Below are 10,168 nucleotides of genomic sequence, written 5' to 3'. Positions count from 1 at the left end.
GGAAAGGAGACAAAGCCAGAGAGGTGAGGAGGCATCTTCCTGACAATTGGAGTAGAGTATAAGAGAATACTGTTGTAGGTAGGACAGGGATGTATAAAGATACATAGGTGAGCCAGAGCAGGCTGCAGTTCAATGCAAAAAATCGGCCAAGAGACAGCTGGTATCTCAAAAAACTCGTTAGTCGGGAAACTCGTAAGTCAAGGCCCCACTGTATTTAAACGTTTTTTGGGAGGGTTGTTTTTCCTTCCTTTGGCTCTGAATTTCCATCTGCTATTAATTTTCCTCAGCCTAAAGAGCATCTTTGAAAATTTCTTATAATGTGGGTCTGCTAGCAATAAATTCTTTCACCTTTTTAATATCTAAAAATATCTTTATTTCACTTGCATTTTAAGAATATTTTTTGCTGTGAATAGAATTTTGTGTTATCAGTGTTTTCCTTTCATTACTTTAAAGATGTAATTCCATGTCTTCTAGCCCCAGTTTTTTCTTCTGCGAAGTAGCTATCATTTGTGTAATTATTTTCTCTTATATAATGTCTTCTTTCTTTGGACCTTGTTAAGATTTTATCTTATTCTTTGATTTTCAGCAGTTTGACTATGATGTGGTCAGGCATGCTTTTATTTGTCCTGCTCAGAGTTTGCTGAGCTTCATGGATGTCTGGATTGCTGTTTTGAACCAAATGTGGAATATTTTCTATTACTATAGTCGCAATTTTTTCCTGCCCCCTTTTCTCTCTCCTTTTCTTCTTTCTTGTCTCTCCTCTTCTTCTTACAAGTCTCACATGTGTCTTAGACTTCTCTAGACAGTCCCTTAGCTCAGTGAAGCTCTGATCATTTTTTAAATCTTTTTTGCCCTTTCTTTCAGCTTAGATAATTTTTATTGACCTGTCTTTATGATCACTACTCCTTTATCTTACATTTAATATACTGTCAATTTTGGATCTGCCCAATCTGGAATTTCCTACCTCTCTACTCTCCACATCCCAACTTTAGGTCTCACTGGCAGTCCCAAACTGTATCTTCTGATTCCACAATCCGATAAGACTGCCACTTTCTGCTTCAACTCTATTTGCCACAACCTAATGGACCTAGAAGTATCCTTAGGAAAAAGAAAAAACCCACATGTATAAACGTGGATCTCACTTAGTAAGGATCAAATGCTCACCAGTTTCTGCAAGCTTTTATTCATCTGCCAGTTGTTTGTTCATTTTCCCCAAAAGGTTATAGTTGTTATCAGCAGGCAAGTGTCCAAACATTCCATTCTTCCATTACTGTTTATTGTAATTTTCATGTGTGTGTTTTCTATGTTATGGTCTGGATAATTTCATCACATAGATCTTTCATGCATTAAATTTCTCTCTGGCTTTGTTTGAGTGATTAATCTGTCAACTGAGTTTCTAATTTCAATGATTATATTTTTTATTTATGAAAATTTTAGCTTTTTTCACCTCAGCCTTTTTTTTCCCAGGGGCCTTGTTCCTTCTTTAATTCCTTTTTAAGTTCTTCATTATTTCAATCATACTGATTTTATAACCTCTATCTGGAAACTGTATTTTCTGCATATCTTGAAGGATCAAATGAAGTTTCTTATTTGGTTAGTTGACTTCTACTCATGATGAATTGTATCATTATATGTTTAAGTTCTGATTCAAAATTTGGATTTGAGTTTAGGTTCAACTGAGTTTTATCTGTGGAAATGATCAGTGATCTTTGATGAAGGGTATAGTCCTGCATAGAGGTAAACTTTTTAACTTTAATTAATTTCTTAGCTTCAGGATTTCTGTACCTTGTCAAACTTTTTTCCAACATGAGTCCAAATTAAAATAGACAATTTTCTTTGACATATCTATATGCTAATAAGTAGATTTACTTGTAGTTCTGCCATTTAATGAGGGATTAGCCATTTAAGAATACTGATTGTCTGGGTGGTTTTGAGCCTGCTGTGGGCCCAAGATCCCAACTGCCATTCCTAAGTAAAAAGTCACCAAAACACAACCCTCCAGAGAAAGATAAATATCACATGATCACACTCATTTGTGGAATATAAAGAACAACATAAACTGATGAACAAAAATAGAACCAGAGTCATAGAAGCATCAAACAAATTGTCCAACCTATGAGGGAAGGCAGGGAGTGATGGGGCAAGAGGTCACCCAAAGGACTTGTATGCATGCATATGAGCATAACCAATGGACACAGACAGTAGGGGGTGAGGGCATGTGCTGCTGGGGGTGCCTGAGGAGAAGTCAATGGGAGGGAAAATGAGACTTATGTAATACTTTAAATAATAAAAATTTTAAATTAAAAAATAATAAAAATAAAACACAAGCCTCTTCACATCTATTAAGGTGGCTATTTTTTAAATCAAATCAAAACAAAAAATAATATGTTGACATGACTGTGGAGAAACTGGGAGACTTGTGTACTACCAGTGATAATGTAAAATCATGCAGCGCTGTGGAAAACAATATTGCAGTTCCTCAAACAATTAAAAATAGAATTACTTTTCAATCCAGCAAGTCTAATTCTGGGTATATACCCAAAATAATTGAAAGTAGGGAGTTTTAGTGCTATTTGTATACTAATATTCACAACAGCCCAAAGTTGGAAACAATCCAAATATTCATTGATGGATAAATGGATGGTTAGGCAAAATGTGATATATATGAAATATTATTCAGCCTTAAAAAGGAAATAAAAATTTGATACATGCTTAAACATGGATGAACCTTAAAGACATTATACTCAGTGAAATAAGTCAACCACAAAGGACAAATATTATATAACCCCACTTACATGAGTTGGAGTAGCCAAACTCATAGAGACACAAAGTACAATGGTGGCTTCCAGGGACTGGGAGAAGGGAGGACTAGGAAGTTGTTTAATGGGAACAGAGTTTCAATGTGGGATAATAAAAAAGTTCTAACAATGGATAATAAATTTTATCATATGAATGTATTTACTATTGAAGTGTACTTAAAATTGTTATGTTATTAATATTTTAGCACAATAAAAATAAATTTAAAAAACCCAAGCCCCTTAGTTTCTAAGACTGTGCCTTCCCCCCAAATCCAGGGAAGACACACTGTCAGCTCATATGCTCACTACTCTAGGAATTTCTCTTACTCCTTAAAAAGCTTACCTATACATTTAAACAGTATTTTTAACACTTTATCTACAATTACTAGATGTTTTGTTAAGTGTACGGAATACTGCACCGACCATCAGAACACCTGCATTCCACCTCCAGACGTGCCTTTTCCTAGCGGGTACACCACTCCCAGAAAGACCAAGTGACACAGCAAACTCTCAGTCTCAATCTCTGTCTTCTTCCTCTACCGGCTGCCACTTCCTCTTCCTTCTTTTCATTTTATAGGTATGGGAAATCAGGTGGGTCACTTATGAATACAGTGAGCTCTTTCAAAGATACAACTGCATTTAGGGAACTTAAAAAATCAGAAAAAGTAACCAGATAGCCAGCGTCCCTTATGAAGAATAATTCTGGGGACTAAAAAACAAACAAACAAAAGCCAGTTTGCATACCAGAGAACAGTATAATTATTTATGCTCTTAGTTGCCAGCTTTTTCAACTTTTAAGGTAAAAATCTCTGCTATGCAAATGTTGTCAACTAAAACTTTGTGTGACTCATAAGCTAAATGGACCCAATTTAAGCTTATAAGTCACTAGTTTAACGATAGGAATTCTAGATAATTGAAAAATCGCTGTATGATTTATATGTTAAATATATTATATTTAACCTCAAAATGTAGCACTTAAGAAAACTCCAGTCAAATGGTGGCATAGGTAAATGCAGTGCTCGCCTCCTCCCAGAACCACATCAAAATTAACATGAAACTGCAGAGCAGTTATTATTCAGAACTGCCTGAAAGTGGCAGAATGGAAGACCTACAATGAAGGAATTAAAGAAGAATTCGCCACATCAAAACTGGAAGGAGGTACAGAGGCACAGAACAGGCTGGCCTCTACATCTACGTGTGATGCTTTTTTAATCAGGAGGGACATCTCAGCCCCACACCAGACCCTTCATCCCAGAGTTCCAGAGCTGGGAAGAGAAGTCCCCACATTTTCAGGCTCTAAAAACCAACAGCGATTGTGGCTGAGAAAGATGGAGCCTGCTGGAGAGCCAGGCAATTCCTCTTAAAGGTCCCATGCATGGACTTACTTGGACTCACTCCCTCTGAGCTCTAGTGCTGGGGCAGTAGCTTAAAAGGAACCAGGGACATATGGGGAGGAACTAAATTGTCTAGCATCAGGGCAAAAGCTAGAGGGAGGCAGCTTTCTCCCAGACAAAAGTTCTGACAGAGACCATTATTCCTTTGCTGAGCCCTCCCCACCAGAGAGCTGACATTCAGGTGCCATATCTGAGTCTCTATCAATCTGGCTCACACTGTTTTCCCCACACTAGTGATTCCCTGAGACTCTGCACCACACAATTTACAGGCCCACCTAAGCTGTTTCCAGTGACTTTTTCATATGAATGGCCTGACCTGGCTCAGGCTTCAGGCTTTCCTAAAATGTCTCAAACAAGCAGCACTGGCCTCAGCATGTCCCATATCTTTTGATAAGTGGCTCCAGGCCAGGCACTAGCAGAAGCCTGCCTTGGCTCACAACTTGGCCTCTTCTGGAAACTCAAGCCCAATAAAAGTAGCAGCCACCTGCAGATCACTCTATAACTCCTGCCAAGTGGTCCCCAGGCAGGGTGCAGACAGTAGATGATTTTGCACCTCTCAGGAGGCCCCAGAGCCATGCACTTGGTGGTCAGCTTCAGACCATGCCATATTACAACCCTACAACCTCCACAGGTGACACACTCAAGGGAAGGACTCAATAAGCACCAAAGTCCCACTGAAACAAGTCCTGCTCCATAGGGATGTCTCTTGCAAAGCAGCTCTTCCACTGTTGCTGCAGTTTGTTCTCACAGCCGATTGGCCTGGAGGTCAGTCCCTCCCAGTGATACCAACAGCAATCAAGCTCAACTACAAGAAGACAGTGCACACAGCCCGCACATGGGCATACCTAGAGTGCCCAGCTCAGGTGACTAGAGAGGCTGAGCCACTGAACCCTACAGGACACCTACTATCCAAAGTAATTCTACCAAGTCTGGGAGACATAGCAGCTCTACCTAATACTTAGAGGGAAAAAACAAAACAAAAACAACACAGGGAAGCAACCAAAATGTGGAGACAAACATCACAAATGAAAGAAGAACAAAAATCTCCAGAAAAAAGAATTAAATGAATTGGAAACAAGCAAACTACTAGAAACAGAGTTCAACACAATAATGATAAGTATGTTCATGGATATTAGTGAAAATATCAACAACAAAAAAGGACCAGTCAAAAATGAAGAATACACTAAATGAAATAAAGAATAATGTACAGAGAATCAACAGTAGATTGGAAGATGCTGAGAATTGAATCAGTGATTTGGAATATGAGGACACAAAACCACCCAATCAGAAGAGCAAAAAGAAAAAAGAATACAAAAATATGAAGACAGTGTAAGACATCTCTGGGATAGCTTCAAACATACCAACATTTGTATGATAGGGGTGCCAGAAGGAAAAGAGAGGGTGCAAGAAATTGAAAACCTATTTGAAAAAAATGACAGAAAATTGCCCTTACCTGGTAAAAGAGATAGACATATAAGTCTAAGTAACTCAGAGAGTCTCAAACAAGATGAATCCAAAGAGGACCACACAAAGACACATTCTATATCAGTGGTTCTCAACCTTCCTAATGCCATGACCCTTTAATACAGTTCCTCATGTTGTGGTGACCCCCAATTTCGTTGTTATAAATTGAACATAATTAAAGCATAGTGATTAATCACAAAAACAATATGCAATTATATATGTGTTTTCCAATGATCTTAGGTGACCCCTGTGAAAGGGGTCGTGACCCACAGGTTGAGAACCGCTGTTCTATATCATAAAAGCCTAATATGCTAAGTGTCTAGTTGACCCGTCAGCCATTCAACCAATCAAAGCATAATATGCTAATGATATGCTAAGGCCTCTCAACCACTAGCTATGATGTGCACTGACCACCAGGGGGAAGACACTCCAACTGGTAGGTTACCTTGCTGCTGGGGTCCAGCCAATCAGGACTGAGCAAGGTGGGCCAGACATGCCCTGGAGCCTTCCCGTGGTCCCTTCTCACTGGCCAACCTCCTATGTCCCTCCCTGGTCCTGATTGTGCACCGGTAGGAATCCCTCAGGCTGGCCTATGCCCTCTCACAACCTGGGACCCCTTGGGGGATGTCGGAGAGCCAGTTTCAGCCCAATTCCGCAGGCCAGGCTGAGGGACCCCATTGGTGCACAAATCCATGCACCAGGCCTCTAGTCATAATTAAAAATGCCAAAGGTTTAAACACAAAGAAAGAATCTTAAAAGCAGCAAGGGAAAAGTAGTTAGTTAGCTACAAGGGATCACCAAGACTGTCAGCTGATTTCTCAACAGAAACTTTGCAAGCCAGAGGGGAGTGACAAGAAATATTCAAGCAATGAAAAGCAAAGACCTACCACCAAGATTACTCTACCCAGCAAAGCTATCATTGAAGGTCAGATTAAAATCTTCCCAGAAAAGAAAAAGCTAAAGGAGTTCATCACCATCAAACCAGTATTACATGAAATGTTAAAAGGTCTTCTTGAAGAACAAGAAAAAGAATAAAAAATAGGACAATAAAATGGCAATAAATGAAGATCCATCAACAATTGAATCTAAAAATCAAAATAAATGACCAAGCAGAATAAAAGCAGACTCATAGATACAGAGATTTGATGGTTGTCAGATGGGAGAGGGTTTGGGGCATGGGTAAAAAAGGTAAAGGGATATACAAATACAAATTAGTAGTTATAGTGTAGTCCTGGGCATATCAACACATATTCTAATAGTTATGTATGTTATCAGAAGGGAATGAGATTTTTTGGGATGATTATTTAATAAATTATATAATGTATAATCACTAGAGTGTATACCTGAACTAATATTAATAGTGTATGTCAACTGTTATTGAAAAATAAAAAAAATGATTTAAAAAAATATAGCACTTAACTTTATATCATTTTAAAATCCTTAATGATTTCATACATGAATCTGTAGCCTCTTGTTATTCTCAATGGGAAACCAAGCCTTGCCTATTTGTATTTCTTCATGAGGACATAGCAGGATGTGTGAGATAAAGAACTTATGCTTAGTCCAGCCAATGTTTTCATGAAATTATAGATTTAGGAAGACCTCAAGAATTTCTGGTCCAGAGAAGGCAAATAGCATGGCACATATACAGCCACTACCCACCATCCTCATGACAGACATTGCCTGGATGGTATCTGAAATTTCCATCCTTTAAGTTTATATTCCCTTTATTAGAGTTTAGAAAGGACTCCCTAAGACCCCTTTCTTTCTTTCTTTCTTCCTTTCTTTCTTTCTTTCTTTCTTTCTTTCTTTCTTTCTTTCTTTCTTTCCCTTCCTTCCTTCCTTTCTTTCTTTAATTTTTAACCTTCACTTGAGGACATGTTTTATTGGTTTTTAAGAGAGAGAGGAAGGGAGATAGTAAGAAAGAGAAACATCAAGCATCATACGGTTGCCTCCTGTGTGCACCCTAAATGGAAATCAAACCCCCAAACTAGGTGTGTGCCTGATCAGGAATTGAACCTGTAACCTTTTGGTGTATGGGATGATGCTCAAACCAACTAAGCCCTAAGCCAGAACCCTAAGTCCTCTTTTTAAATTTTTTTTTTAACATTTACCAAGGATATGTCTCTCATTGATTTTAGGGAGGGAGGGAGAGAGAGAGAGAAACATTAATGTGAGAAAGCCACATCAATCTCTTGCCTCCTGTGTGTGCCCTAATAGGTGATCAAACCCAAACCTACAACCTAGGTATGTGCCCTAACTGGGAAATGAACTCACAACCTTCTGGTGTATAGGACGATGCTCCAAACAACTGAGCCACATCAGCCAGGGTCCCAAGTCCTCTTTTCAAAGCACACCATTTCCAAATTTGTCTTTCTTGAATCACTAGTTTAATGGAATATCCTTAAGTGTTCAATAGTTTCTGTAGGGTTGTAAGTCAGTTGCAACCTGGATTCACTCTAGCTAACTTAGGTAGCAAAAGAATTATTGCTACTATACTCTGGAAGACCGGACTTGTATGTTATTCAGCCAGAAACAATCCAGCCAGGGCCAACAACAGGCATAAAACAATGTCCAACTACACTGGCACTTTTCCAGCAGAAACACCACTGCTGATGCAATCACCTGCCACTTGGTAACTATGAAACTTGAGAACGGACACCAGGCAATTCATAGACTCCTCAGGAAAGGAGTGCTCAGCTTCTCAGAACAACCACCCTGCAACATTGTGCTTGTCAAGAGCTGCAATTTTCTCCTAATGTGCTGACTTCCTCTACCAGATATCCCCTGGGCACACATCTGATGGGTCACATCTAGGTCATGTGCCTGTCTCTGACCTCCAAGGGAGTCCTGGGAAATGTAATTTTTTGGAAAATGAAGGCATGCACAGTATAAGGGGGTTTGGAGTGAAAAATGAGTGAGCCAACCCACAGTATCTGCCCCCTGATCAAATTAGTTTAAACTAAAACAGCAGTTGTAACTGAAGGTCTTTTTCGAGATTTTAAAAGGCTAATGTTAATCTGACTTTCCAAAGAGGGTTTTTTAAAATTGTATTACCATGAAACACATTTTCCTAAACTTCCAGAACTAGTGTGTTCTATGGAACACAATTTGCAGGTTGCTACCTTATGCTATTAATACGTCAACTGTGAGTTTATCTGTTAATAGCAACAAATCTCTTGCTGCAAACACCTGAGGCCTTGATAAATTTTTATGGATAGCTAGCAGAAAGGCTAGGTGGTCAGGGTCTTCAAGATGGTAGGCTTGGGTATAGAGCCATGGTGGGTACCCTAAGAAGCTCTGGGTCACCAGGACATTATGAACCAGTTGGTGCGTCCTGTGGCACCATTCCTACATTGTGGTTTCTGCACACCACAGATCGTTGTTCCATGTGCATTAGTGAGCACAGCCCACCAAATGTATCTCATCAGGGACTTTTTCATTTAATTTCTGGATTCCAAAATGTGAAAGGTCATTTTATTTTCTACTAATGTCTCACTTGTTGAGAGCAAGTATCCATTTTCAGATTACTAAAAAGATCATTTAATAGTAATTTGCAACACATTATCATGTGGGAATCAGATTACAGCTAAGGAGTCCCTCATAAAACAAGCTTTGACATTTAGTACATTGCCAAAGAAATATACATATATGTTCTTTGCCTCTGTAAAAATGATATTCTGTGTGTTTGTGGTGGAGGGGAAGCACACCATCTTCATGATTCATGGTTGCTGAAATGAAGTAAACTCAGTCCATAAAGTAGAATTAACATTGATTCTTGCCCAAAAGGATTCCTGCAGTTGTGCAGATATTTTGAGGATAAAAAAAATAGGAGGCTTAGATCCTAAACACTTCTCAGTCCCAGGGTTTAGGTTCACAGCCTACAGGGACAGCCATTGAGGCCGGTGGTAGAACTTTCTGTCCTTATTAAGACCCTCTGGACTTCTGATCAAGATGGTAGGTAAACACTATGCTCATTTCCTCAGAACAACCACCTTTGAGAATCACCTGAAGACTAGCTGAGCAGAACTCCTATAACTAAGGATATAAAGAAGAAGCCACATCGAAACTAGTAGGAGGGGCAGAGACACAACACAGACTTGCCCCACACCTACTTGTGGTGGTTAAAATCAGGAGGGATATGCCCTGGTCGGTGTGGTTCAGTTGGTTGGAGTGTTGTCCCACACCAAAAGGTGGCAAGTTCCATTCCTGGTTGGGGCACATACCCAAGTTAGGGGTTTAATCCCTGGTCAGAGCATGTGTGGGAGACAGCCAATCAATGTTTCTCTCTCACATTGATGTTTCTTTCTCTTTGTCTCTCCCTTTCTCTCTCTAAAATTAATTTTAAAAAGGAATCAGGAGGGATATCTCAGAGTTCTTCCCTGAGTAGTGAGGGGTTTCAGCCCCACACCGGGATCCCTAGCCTGGACCATCAGTGCCACAAAGAGGAGTCCCCATAACATCTGCCTGTGAAAACCATGGGGATTTCATCTGGGTGAGATGGAAAGCTGC

Source organism: Myotis davidii, unplaced genomic scaffold, assembly GCF_000327345.1.
Source record: "Myotis davidii unplaced genomic scaffold, ASM32734v1 scaffold577, whole genome shotgun sequence".
NCBI classification, from domain to species: Eukaryota; Metazoa; Chordata; class Mammalia; order Chiroptera; family Vespertilionidae; genus Myotis; species Myotis davidii.
This window is presented reverse-complemented; position numbering follows the sequence as displayed.